Source organism: Leuciscus leuciscus (assembly GCF_965113295.1).
Source record: "Leuciscus leuciscus genome assembly, chromosome: 15".
Classification (NCBI taxonomy): domain Eukaryota; kingdom Metazoa; phylum Chordata; class Actinopteri; order Cypriniformes; family Leuciscidae; genus Leuciscus; species Leuciscus leuciscus.
The window spans coordinates 10541620-10555337 of NC_138739.1; the positions used below are offsets into that span (position 1 = coordinate 10541620).

General features: G+C 39.3%; 2 protein-coding genes across 2 annotated transcripts in view; one reads left to right on the forward strand and one right to left on the reverse strand.

Annotated features, from left to right (window-relative positions):
• LOC309476139 (SLAM family member 5-like) overlaps positions 1-13718 on the forward strand; it is a 234798-nt gene that overhangs the window by 213084 nt on the left and 7996 nt on the right. The window lies entirely within an intron of this gene.
• The window catches only part of LOC309476003 (uncharacterized protein), a 46712-nt gene that overhangs the window by 6525 nt on the left and 26469 nt on the right, over positions 1-13718 (reverse strand). The gene's annotated exons all lie outside the window — the stretch shown is intronic.

A 13718-nucleotide genomic window follows, 5' to 3' on the forward strand; every position in this document is an offset into this window, starting at 1 on the left:
CTCCAGCCGTGTGCAGCAGACACTAGCCAGGATGTCCTGATACTATGCCACAATACTGTAGCCTATCAGACAAGGTATTCACAGCAAGTAACATCTCAAAACCAATGATGATAATTGGCCTCAGCCTTCAAATAAAAACTAAAAATGTACAATGCCATAAAATACAAGTAATGAAATGCCGCTGGCTACAGAAACGCCAAATTACACAAACTTGTAATTAAAAAACATATAGTTACTATTAAACCAGGCGTCTCCAACCTTTTTTGTGTGCGAGGGCTACCTCAAGGGATAAAATAATCTAGAAGGGATTTTTGTTTGTTATACTCAAATATTTATTATACATATAATATGGTGGTGCTTTTTTACTTTTCACCATCATATGCGAAATAATAAAATATCTTGATATTCTGGTTCAGACTTACAAGCATTTAAAAAAAATCAACAATACCTGGAAAAATTATGAAAGTATTGATTTTTTTTTTCTATAAACCTATTGTATGTGTTATCAAAAACAGTAGCCCAAACATTTAGTATAAATATAAATGCAAAAATAAATAAATAAACTGCCATAACTTCAAAAAAAAACAAAAAAACATTACTGCATTACATTTAATACATTTATACATGACTATATTAATATAACAACATTTTTAATATGATTATATCAGGCACATTTCTGCCAAAAAAGTTTGTTTTACTGCAGTTAAGTCATAAGTTGTGGAGTGAAATGTCTTCTGGTTTGTTCTTGGAACAATGTTTTCGCCTGTTTTTTGCGTCAATATGTTGAGAATATCAGCGCTGTTTCATTTGGCTTTTAACAAGCTTAAATCACATAGTCATCTGTGGGTTTATAATAGAGATAGAGAATTCTGCGCTGAATTGAAATGCTTCTCAGTGGATCGTGCAGCTCTGTGTAATAATGTTCGCGTGATCGAGATCAGCCCGCACAGCTGCTTTGTCCGCGATCGCTGTTTTTTAGGCCGAGCTGATAATGCTCTGCCCTGCTCAGATCAAACAAGTTTTATTCCGCTTTTTGAGCATTTGTCATTTGATGTTTCTCATACGCAACGCAAATGACAGCGTATAATCAAAGAGAGTTGGGTAATTTTGTAGAGGCAAAAGTGCAAATGTTTAGTTGCACCGGCACGAAAAAAAGGTGGTCTGGAGCCACGATTTTCACTGGATCACTATTAACAAGTTTGGGCTATTTATAGAATGTGTTTAGCGGACAACTCACAGGCGTACCACGTTGGAGACCACTGCTATATACTATTCAAATATAATGTAAGCAAATTTAAAAGTGCAGTATAGGTAAGCCTTATAAAACTAACTTTCTGTCAGTGGCTAGTAGGCCGACTCTTCTTCCTCAGTTTTTTATTTATTTATTTTTTTTACACGTAGCATATAAGTGATCGTATTAGTGCCCCTGCTGTGGGCTGTTCATATTGCTTTATTACACTTTTTTTTTTCTTTTTTTTTGCCGACGGCCCTCGGTTGGAGGGCCGTTCTGGACTTTTCCAGAACGCACAGATTGCCAGTCCACGCGTTTCTGAAGCAGCCCTAGAGGTCGATCGTGGATCAAATCGCAGCAGCGCTCGTTCAATATGAAGATTAGCAGCAAAATGGATATTATTTGCATGACTTTCTAACATTTACAGATGGAGAATATAACTGTAAAATGTAAGTTTTGCACTGAGGAAAAAAAATAAAAATAACATGTCACAAACGCTTAAAACAGCACAAAATATACGCTGTTTTATTTTGTGCTGTTTTAAGCGTTTGTGACATGTTATTTTTATTTTTTTTCCTCAGTGCAAAACTTACATTTTACAGTTATATTCTCCATCTGTAAATGTTAGAAAGTCATGCAAATAATATCCATTTTGCTGCTAATCTTCATATTGAACGAGCGCTGCTGCGCGCATGCGCGCCATATAGGACCGCAATAATTCTGACTAAAATATAAATTTTGCTTGGAAAATTTATATGCGATGTTTTATAACACCAGAAATATCTTCTAATTATAATAATTTATCTTTAGGATGTTGGATAAGTTGCAGTGAACTTCTAGCTCATTACACTCATATATTTTATACTTCTAATAAAACAAAAATTGAACAGAAGTAGCCTAATTCAGGGAAGATTTTTTTAAGAAACTAAATATATAAAGATACAAAATATAGTTTTGGGTATAGGACCTATGCTACTTAATAAAGATGACATATAGGCCTACTTATTTAGAATGCTGAGAATTACAGCTTTTAATGCAATAATTTTTTGGAGAAAGCAAGAATCCCCAGTTTTAAATGAGTGGTTAGATTTAGTTTCTAAAGTACACTATGGAGAGGATAACATGAAATTAAGAGCAAATGTATACATTTTGAAAAGATATGTGCAACTCTAAAATCAAAGAATATTCCATAAAATAAAGGAATATATATATTAGCCTACATTAACTAAATTTTTATATAACCCTCCCTCCCTTTTATTTCTAGTTATTTATTATTTTATTTATTGACTTATTTAATATTGAATATTTGATATTTAAATAATATTACTTGAATAACTATTAGGAATTATGTGTCATTATAAGAGTTTGATATAAATATGTGAATGTTAATTTTTTATTAATATTTATTTATTGTTTTTGTCTTTTCCCCCTTAAATCATATGTAAAAGTGTCTAACTGGTTATTGTTCTAATTATGTATTTTTTAGGCTATGTGTTGGTGGGTATTATCACTAAAGAAAAAAAGTAGAAGGAAAAATAAGGAATATTTATTGGGGGAAAATATGATGTCTTTAAAGGAACTGTCCATTTGTATAATTGTGTTAAATGTGTTTGAATTGAAAGACATAATAAAGTACATAATATATACTATATATATACTGTAAAATATTAGTTTTTTGGACATTAGATGTGCCTTATTTAGAATTTTAAACCTACAAGTGTATTTTTATGATAGCAATAACTGTAAAGGGACTATTGTTATGGGGTAAATCAAATGTAGGCTATAGTCAATTACTAAGCTCAGATTCATCTTACCAGTTAAAATTTATACTGTGCTTTTGTAATTATTTATTTTAAATTTTGTGATTTTAACTTCTGCTTAAACTTTTTTTTTAGATTGTGTTCTAATGTTCTTCTAATAATCATAAACATGTACTACAGCTGTCAAACAAAACCAGAGAGAAATGTATTCATACATCTTTAAAACAATCTAATTAAATCTTGGGCACAAAACATTCAGCCAGTAAAAAAAGAAAACCTGTAGTATATATATATATTGTATTTATCTATATATATTGTCTAATTTATCGTTGTAGCCTTATTTAAGTTGATTTACTGTATACTGTGTATTTATTTTTGGACTAATAGTGGTTAATAAAGTCCAATAATGGTATGAGAGAGTGTCAGTGGTAACATCATTGTGTTCTTGTCGGTCAGTGTTAGAGGATCTGTGTAACAACTGAGGCTTAGCCTGACAGTTAGCCTGCCCTGGACCAGGCTAGTTTCCCTGCATAAGTTGCCAGGGTAACTGAGTTTGAACTATTTTAAAGGAGAACTTGGTAACTTTCACTTAATAAAACTGTCTAGAAATCATTTGGATGGTTAAACAACCTGTTCTGGTGATATTGGTGACTTTCCCCGCTCCCCCCAGCGTTCCCAGGCGGAAAACCAACCTTGCAACTTGCAACACTACCGTCCCGGCAAGTTAAAATTGGAAGTCTCGTGAGAAGCGAGAACTAGAACGAGAACGAGCGCGAACCACAAATTGCTTTACGGCAATTCGACATAAACACACACGCGTGTATGATGTATTACCAGATTACCCACCTCGGTAGACATAGCTCCACGCGATACAGTTGGCTTGCTCCGATCAAAACAAACGCACATGAGCAGCGGTAGCGAGGGGGAGGAGGCCGCCGCAAGTGAGTTTTTTACGACTGTGTTGTGAAATATACGCCCCCCCACAGCTGTAGGGGGAGCTCGTGGGGAAAACATGCGACAACAAAAGGGAAAATCAGCGAAGAAGTGACTAGAGTCCGCTAGAGTTACCTGTGCTGCGTTCCAGTCCGCTTTTAGACACGCACTTGCGAACTTCCCTAAGCACTTCCCCTTGGGGGAATCCCTGCCGCCATTTTTAAGTGCGTTCCACTTCGTGAAGTGGACGAGGGAAGTTTATATGGACAGACCCTCGTTCCCTCGATTTTGACCGAGGGAGCGAGTCTGCTTCAAATGTACACTTCAGGCACCTATATGTCCCACAATGCAGTACGATTGTGACGTCACCACATATCTCATCTAATCACCACCACAACAGACAACTCTATGATATATTAATAATATATATTTTTAATTTAAAACAACCCAAACACACCTATAAACATTTGGATGCTGCATTAAACAAATTCTTAAAGGAAAAAAAAATGTAAATAATAAATCAACTCTACAGCTGATTCCAAGTGATCAAGAGCTTAGGACGTTCCAATTCAGCCCATTGCAGTTTCCGCCAGTAGTGAGCACTCGCAATGACGTACATCCGAGTGAACGAGACGGAGGGAAGTTTGCGAGTGAAGGGCATGACAATTTTGGACTGGAACGCAGCCCGAGTTCTCCTTTAAAGCAGCACTCAGTAGCTTCGGGACTTCTTCGCTGTATTCTCGCTTTTTGCTCGCAGGTTTCTCTCTAGAGCTCCCCCCACAGCTTCGGAATAGATATTTGACAACACTGTCGTAAAAACTCGTTGGTGATTCTCAGACACCAGAGGCTATAGATCAACGACATCAAAGCAGATGGGACATTCTTTCAAACGTCTTCTTCATTAGGGTTCGGACAGCGTGAGGGAGCGCAATAATGACAGCATTTTAGCAGATTTCTTTTGGCCGTAAAGCAATTGTTTACATCGCGAGACCTGATATCACGCGAGACTTCCTGACGCAGCGGCTCAAAGTTGCAAGTGCGTATTTTCCGCTCACAGGCACCAGGGGGGTGCGAAACGACCACCATTCAACCCGAAATAAGTAATATAACCATTCCAATGACTCCGAAGCTGTTCAGTTAAGGTAAAAAAAGTTACTTAGTTCACCTTTAAGTTTGCTTTATGAAACAGAATCCACCGGCAATAAGTCTGACTAACCAAAATAAGCCTGGCTTGTATTCTAATCTTGTTTTACGGAACAACCCTCCGGTAATGTACAGTATGTGTGTTTGTAATGGGACTGTACTGTAAAACTGTTCATTCAGCATCTCTAGAGATTCTGTGAAACGAGTGTCTTACTTTGATTAATACTGAAAGAACTTATCGTTATAACTGCCAATCTGAACAGAGATCATTCTGTTGTGTTTTGATGAACAGGCTGTTAGCTCATATGTTGATAAAATAAATATGACAAATAAAACCAGTATAGCACGACAGCAGGAGAACTAGTTTGTTGTCATTTTAAAGTTTTGAAAAGTTGGCCCATTTAAAAATGGTGGAATTCAGATATCTGTGTGTTTTGGTACAGTTTATTGATTTTAGGGCACCAAACAAAAACGGTGTTCACACAGACTATAAGATCATGACTGACGGTGAGGATATATCTTTGTAATGCTCCACACAACTTTATATACAGTATGTCATTGTCACGATGCCCTGACCTAATTGTCAGAAGTTTTACTGTCAGTAATTCTACTTGCGGTCTAAAATGATCACCAGTTAAATGTACACACAATAGATCTGTCATCTTTTGCTTTGTAACGGTTACCTGCAGCTTTATTTATTTTCTGATGTGTAAGTTCAGCATGAGCCTGTGCTAAAGATCCTTCACATACAGTGAGCTGAACTAGGCAAAAATCTTTTTTTTCACCACAGTGTTCAGAGTCTCACAAGGCCAATATAAAAGTTTGTGATAATTTCAAAACTACAAGCCTAAAGTTAAAGCTTGATCAAAACAATGTTAAGATATTTATTTTTACATCAACAAGAACTTGAATGTGTGACTGAGAAACTGTCTGTGTTCTCCATTGTTTGTTGATTCAGATGCAGTGAAAAACGTTTCAGTGAAGGAGGGAGATTCAGTCACTCTAGAATCAAATGTTACTCAAATAAAGACAGATGATCTGATAACATGGACATTTGAAAATACTCGCATAGCTCTCATTGATAAAAATGGAAAAACATATGATGATGTTCCTGACGGGAGATTCAAAGACAGACTGATGCTGGACAACACTGGATCTCTGACCATCACAAACACCAGAAAAACAGACTCTGGACCTTACAAAGTACTCATCAAAGGCACAAAAGTGACTACATACAATTACAATGTCACTGTCTATGGTGAGTAGATAATTACAGGTGTGCTTGTTCAGTCTACTGTTTATTAGTCAAACTAATCTTAAAGGGAACCTATTATGCAAAATAAATTTTTATAAGGTGTTTGAACACAGATGTGTGTCTAAAGCGTGTGTAAACAACAAGCCTATATTATAAAAATCCACCCAGTACTTTTTTATAATCCACATTATAATTAACAACCTCTTCAAATACTGGGGTAAGCTAAGTGCTTTCAAAGTGTCACTGCGCGCTAGAGCGATTAAGTGCACGCACTGAGATGAGAGAGGTATGCATCAACTCGTCTTAGTTAAAGGGGTGGTAAAATGCCTTTTTTCGAAGGCTTGATTGTGTTTGTGGGGTGCACTGTAACATGTGTTCATGCTTCGTTTTTAAAAATTCGCATTATTTTTCACATATTTAACCATTATTCTACACTGCTCTGTCCCTCCTTGTAAAAACGGTCGGATGATTTCCGCGTTCTATGAAGCCCCCCCCTTCAAAATACGCAATGGGCTCAGATTGGTTAGCTGGCCCAGTGTGTTGTGATTCGCTAACCGCCAAGTGCACGTTGTTCGGAAACGTCACGCCCCCTTATCTTTACCGGTAGTTTGTGCTTCAGTAAACAACGGCGTCAATATTGCCATACCAGTTTGAGCCCGAATCAGACCCAGAGAATGTTGAGAGGATCGAGCAGAACCTGTTCAAGAACGGCTAAAGGACGTTTCAGAAAGGTATGTTTTTTAAGACTGCAGATCGCTATATGACACTGTTACTTTTGTATATTTAGAACGATTGTAGCTAAATATCTGTCGCCTGAACTATTAATCCAATACAAACACTTGTAAGGCCCGCTATATTTGGCCCAATCTCCGGTTCGCCAATACACGGGGAAGGTTATCACATGTTCTGTCCTCACTCATGCAAAGTATTGGTTGGTTAAATTTGCAATACATTAATCATATGTATTTACTCGTTAATTCATCTGACTCCATAAATGAAAGGTTTTAATAATATCTGTGCCTCACTAAAAGTGAGCGAATGTTTGACTATTTCTTTTAACCATTAAAGGAACAATACCAAAATCTGTTAAAATAATCACATTGTAGTAATTTAATATTTCAGATATCAGAGATCAATTCCACAATCAATTCAAATATCTAGAGCATAGTTATACATTGGTTACACCAAATAATCTTACCCAGCTTGTACCTGAGATAGAGAGAGAGAAAGGGAAAGAAAGAGGGAGAGAGAGAGAGAGAGAGCAAGAGAAACCACCTCTCCAATTCCACGTCCAGCCAAAAAGAAGAGACAGAGAGAGCCAGAACACCTTCCTTTATCCTCTGACCAGGTGAGAAGGGGGATGGGGTGAGACCACCCTCAAATGGCTTCTATCCCACAGAAGGGGGGTTGCCTTATCTGGCATTATCTCTAAACCAGTTTCCTATGAACTTCTATAAACCTTATTTCCTTTTATTTTATCTATCTGGATATGAGATATCTGTACCACTCACTTTGAGACATTTCAAATGACACCAAAAACATAACAGTCAATGTTGAATATTCACATTAAACCATGTTCTTGTGTGAGTTCCTAGTTCCTGAGAGGAAGAAAGGCTGTATTGGGGAGGTCAAATGTTAATCAGCCAGCAGGGCCCTTTTGTCCCATAAATCAGGCCTCAACCAATATTTTCAGTCTTACACACTAAACATTGGCTTTACAACAGTAGCCAAATCAAACACAAAACCATGTTTAGCATGCCTGGATTGAAGGCTGTAGAATGCACTGATTGCTATTACGGTTCTAAATCACCCTCTAATGTCCAGTAACTAGGAGAGGAGTAAAAAAACCAGAGTCAAAGATCAAATTCACTCACTGTATTGATTGATACATTTTCTCACAATGTCAACAAAATATAAATATCACAATAAACAGCGTAGGCCTACGTAAAATAAACAAACAATAAAAACAATGTGGTTATATTCAAAAGATACAATTATATTAAGAGAGGGCAACGAAGTGGTGGTAATAAGCAAGTGTACTCAGTTTTAAGAAGTCCCAAGTATTCCAGATGAAGTCCACTTAATGGAAGAAGGGTGCAGAAACGTCGGTCCTCAGACGCGATGCCGTCTGGTCCTGATAGGGTTAATATGATGATGTTCAAAAGGGCCTGTAGCTTCGTGTGCTGTGATGTTCAGTGTGTGTTTGTGTGATGGGTTTGTGTGATATGGTCAGCTGGATAAATGTAGATATACGTGTGGTTCTATAATAAAACAAACAAACTCAATTAGTTTCTGTTACAACTCTTACAATAAAAATGCTGTGTCATTATCACTTCACGTGATTGAACGTGAAAGACGTCACAAACTTGTGATACAGGTATAATATAGCAGCTGTTCTTTTATGACTGAATAAATATCGTATTGATGCATTAAACAGAATATCAATAGGCCTAGTAGCCTGTGTTATGTATCCTGATTGACTTTATGATTAGTTAAACCTGTTTTGCACATGCATCCCCACAGAGTTAACCATTTCAGACAGTAGGCTACCGGACAGCCTCTGTCTCGTTCACTTCAAGTCTGTGGGCGTTACGCACAGCTCAGTGTGGCCGCTCCAATTTACCTTCAATGAAATCTATGTCAAAACGCGTCAAAAGAGGCAATGCATTTACGCAGAGCAGGGTCATAAACGCGCAGAAAACGTGGCCATGTGTGTCTGGAGTTCAGCGAGCTCCACGGACCACTCCTTCAGTCTATCCACGGAGCGCTCTAAAGTCAACAGCGCTGAATGAATGATGATCTGCTTTTATGTCATTTTTCCTTTTTTATTCAGAATATTCACAAATGTGTTAGCTATGGCATGAAATATCTGATATTCCGATTGTCAAATATATGCAAGTGGAAGTGTATTGTTGTTTAAACACCTTTATAACGATCGCGTTAGTTGAGCTGTATGCGCGATGGGCGCCGCCGTGTTAATTTGTGCCGCAGACGCAGTTCAGAGAATCGGATCTGTTGGATTTACAACACGTGTAAATTTCACATTCATCCACTTCTCCCGAAATACATAAAAGTAAGTGGCTGGTGAACTGGGAGAAGAATAGAGTAAACATTAAAGTTACTTACACAATGTGTATCTGATATGAATAAAACGTGTCGAATTATAATGGAAAGGATTATTATTACCTCCGAAAACAATACATTTAGAATTTGTAAAATACACACTGATGTCTATAGACATCAGTGTGTATTTTACAAATTCTAAATGTATTGTTTTTTTAGTAGCCTACTTAGGCTATGTGAATTTATATGTCTGAAACCTAAAATAAACAGTATGTGGTTGAAAACACTGAAAAGTTGTGATATATGACAGCTCTGAGCGCGCCTGTCTCTGGCTAAATTCAACATTTGAATTTAGCAGTTGATCATATGATGCACTGACCGTTCTGATCACACCGGTGTGAAACGCTCCAGGGACCAGCCTAGACTGATCACAACGGTGTGACCGTACGTGCGAAAGGCTTAAAAACAAGAAATTTGATGACACAAAATGTTGAAATGTAGGCTTAAATCAAACACATTTAATTCAGATTCTGTATATATAAAATGGAAACCAAAAACAACGGAAAAAACAGCTGGCTGACCCCTAGAGGGGTGGGGAAAAGGGGTGGGGAAAAGGGGTGGTGGGGGGGGGGCGGCCGACCCCCCCGCCCCCCCTGTTCCAACGTCTATGTGTACAACTATACTATACTATAATAAGAACATAAATATAGCAGGACCATGGCCTTTTGCACAATGCCTGTAGATAAACAAGCATGTAGATAAACAATACATAAAAGCTATAATCAAAGAATAATTTACACTGATCACATAAACGACAACACAACAACCACGAACATTCCAAGTTCGCTGCGCTGGTGATATTAAACAGAAGTTTGTATGTGTTTGTCGGATAAGTATGAATTAACATTAGCATTTAACAAATTGGTTTGTGGAGCCAAACAGCGTTGTCCTTCGTTTACTTCCTTGCTACAACGTACAATTAACTATACGAACTATTACAGGAAAACACAACGACGAAAAATAAATCATACTTACAGGTTGTGGCCCATAAAAAGTTTCTGTTTTTAAAGTTGGAACTGCTCCATCTTTCAGGACTAGCCGTTGTGCGAATCCTTCATCGGAGGAGGGGATTATGTAAATATTGGGCTTAGTGATGTCAGCAAGCCCGCAGGAATGTCGTGTAGTCCCTACTGGCCGTTTTTTGTAGTTCTTAGAAATTGATTTCTTTAAAAGCAAATATCTCCCTTTGCTTTAAACTTTGAAAGCTGTAACTTTGCAGATGTTGTTTATGCTCAAACAGCAACATTACACACTAACTAAAGTTAGAAAAGTGAAATCGTGTTTTACCACCCCTTTAAGGGAATAACATAGTTTAATATGAAAAAACGGTGGAGTATCCCTTTAATATATTATACAGTGTATTACATAAAGGTTATAACTTTTCAGGATTTAAAGAAGTATCATGATTATTGAGAATTAGCTATAAATACAAAATGGCTGATGATATGAGAGTGTATAACAGTAAGATCAGGCCTTTTCATCATTTATCTTAGTTTTTTAACAGGACTGATGAAAGACATTGTGGGATTCACAGACATGAGATAAACCTGCCATTAGTTACCAGACTGCAGTTAAGCTCCAGAAACATGGGCATCATAGAGGAAGAACTGATCCCATAGAGACAAATTACTGAACAAAATATCAAAAAGTCAACAGTGTCTTGTCAATTATTCCCTACATATTATTAATTCTCTTTATTTCAGCTCGTCTGCCTGTTCCTGTCATCAGCAGAAACTCTTCAAACTGTTCTTCATCCTTATCATCATCAAATTGTTCACTGCTATGTTCAGTGGTGAATGTGAGTCACGTGACTCTCTCCTGGTACAAAGGATTCAGTTTATTGTCCAGCATCAGTGTGTCTGATCTCAGCATCAGTCTCTCTCTACCTCTGGAGGTGAAATATCAGGATAAAAACACCTACAGCTGTGTGCTGAACAATCCCATCAGCAACCAGACCACACATCTTGACATCACTCAACTCTGTCACACAGGTATGTGAAAAGTAAAATGTGCCAAGTTTTGACTGCAAAAGCATCACCTGAAGTGGCATATACGTATACCACAAATTCACAATTATAGATTGTGAGATTTATGGACTATAATCACTCCTCTACAAAAGCACACACCTCTCAGTCTTTGTCTAGTCTCCGATGTGGAACATAGACTACACTATTGTAAAGTTATTACCTGAAAGACTTGCCTCCAGCAATCTCGTCTCCGACGTTCCCTGTTCTCCTCTACTAAGTTCCTCTCTTTCATCTCTGTGCTAAAGAAAGCACAGAGATGAAAGCACACAGATCTCTGTGTTTTCTGTGGCGGTGTCACCACAGAAAACATCCTGGTGACACCTCTCCACGTTTCAGATAATTTCCTCATTACTTTCAGTCTACAACTCTCTACCCCTGCACCACCACCCCCACCACCAGTCACTTTCAGACGAAACCTGCGCTCACTTTCCCCCTCCCATCTCTCCTCTGCCGTGTCATCCTCTCTTCCCCCACCCTCACAATTCTCATCTCTGGATGTGAATACCGCAACGGACACCTTATGCTCCACTCTAATCTCTTCTCTAGACATTATCTGCCCTCTCTCCTCCAGGCCAGCACGCACTACTCCCTCTAACCCCTGGTTATCTGAGGTTCTTCGGGAACACCGGACCAAACTCAGGGCAGCGGAGAGGAAATGGCACAAATCAAAAGACGCATCTGACCTGAGTATGTATCAATCTCTCCTCTCCTCCTTTTCTGTTGATGTTCATGCTGCAAAATCTTCATACTTCCACAACAAGATCAACAGCTCCTCCAACACACGATTACTCTTCAAGACATTCAACTCTCTCCTCTGTCCACCTCCACCACCTCCCGCCTCCTCCTTAACTGCTGACGATTTTGCGACCTTCTTCACCAACAAAACAACAGCTATCAGCAGTCAGTTCTCAGCTCCACACACACAGGAACCCAGACCGACCCCTTCCACAGCCAATACCCCTCTGTCCTCCTTTTCTTCGCTAACCGAGGAAGAAGTATCTACACTTCTCCTCTCCAGTCACCCTACCACCTGCCCGCTTGACCCCATCCCCTCACACCTTCTACAAGCCATCTCTCCCACACTTCTACCATCACTCACACACATCATCAACTCATCCCTCCACACTGGCACCTTCCCTACAGCATTCAAGCAGGCTCGGGTTACTCCACTGCTCAAAAAACCAACGCTAAACACATCATTGGTAGAGAATTACAGACCTATCTCTCTCCTACCATTCATTGCGAAGACACTTGAAAGAGCTGTCTTCAACCAACTAACATCCTTCTTGTCTCTAAACAACCAGCTGGATGTCAACCAATCTGGCTTCAAGAAAGGACATTCAACTGAGACTGCATTACTGTCAGTCACAGAAGCCCTACGGATCGCAAAAGCTGCTTCCAAATCTTCAGTCCTCATTCTCCTGGATCTGTCTGCTGCCTTCGACACAGTGAATCATCAGATCCTTCTGTCCACCCTCTCATCACTGGGCATCACAGGAACTTCACTCCACTGGTTTGAGTCCTATCTCACAGGTAGGTCCTTCAAGGTCGCATGGAGAGGCGAGGTATCCAGAGCACATCAGCTGACCACAGGGGTTCCCCAGGGTTCAGTTCTTGGTCCCCTCCTCTTCTCCATCTACACCACATCACTGGGACACATCATACAGGCACACGGTTTTTCCTACCACTGCTATGCTGATGACACACAGCTCTTCCTCTCCTTTCAACCAGATGATCCCACAGTAGCTGCACGGGTCTCAAGCTGTCTGGCGGACATCTCCACATGGATGAAGGAACACCACCTGCAGCTCAACCTGGCAAAGACTGAGCTTCTCGTCCTCCCTGCCAATCCGTCTCTACAGCACGACTTCACCATCCAGCTAGAGTCATCATTAATCACCCCATCAAGATCGGTCAGAAATCTTGGAGTAACGTTTGATGACCAGCTGACCTTCACAGATCACATTTCAAAGACAGCTCGATCATGCAGGTTTGCACTGCACAACATCAGGAAGATCCGGCCTTTCCTAACTGAGCATGCAACACAACTTATCGTCCAGGCCCTGGTCATCTCTAGGCTTGACTACTGCAATGCCCTTCTGGCTGGACTCCCAGCATGTGCGACCAAACCCCTACAGATGATCCAGAATGCTGCAGCTCGTCTTGTCTTCAACGAGCCCAAGAGGGCCCACGTCACTCCTCTGTTCATCTCTCTGCACTGGCTACCTCTAGCTGCTCGCATCAAG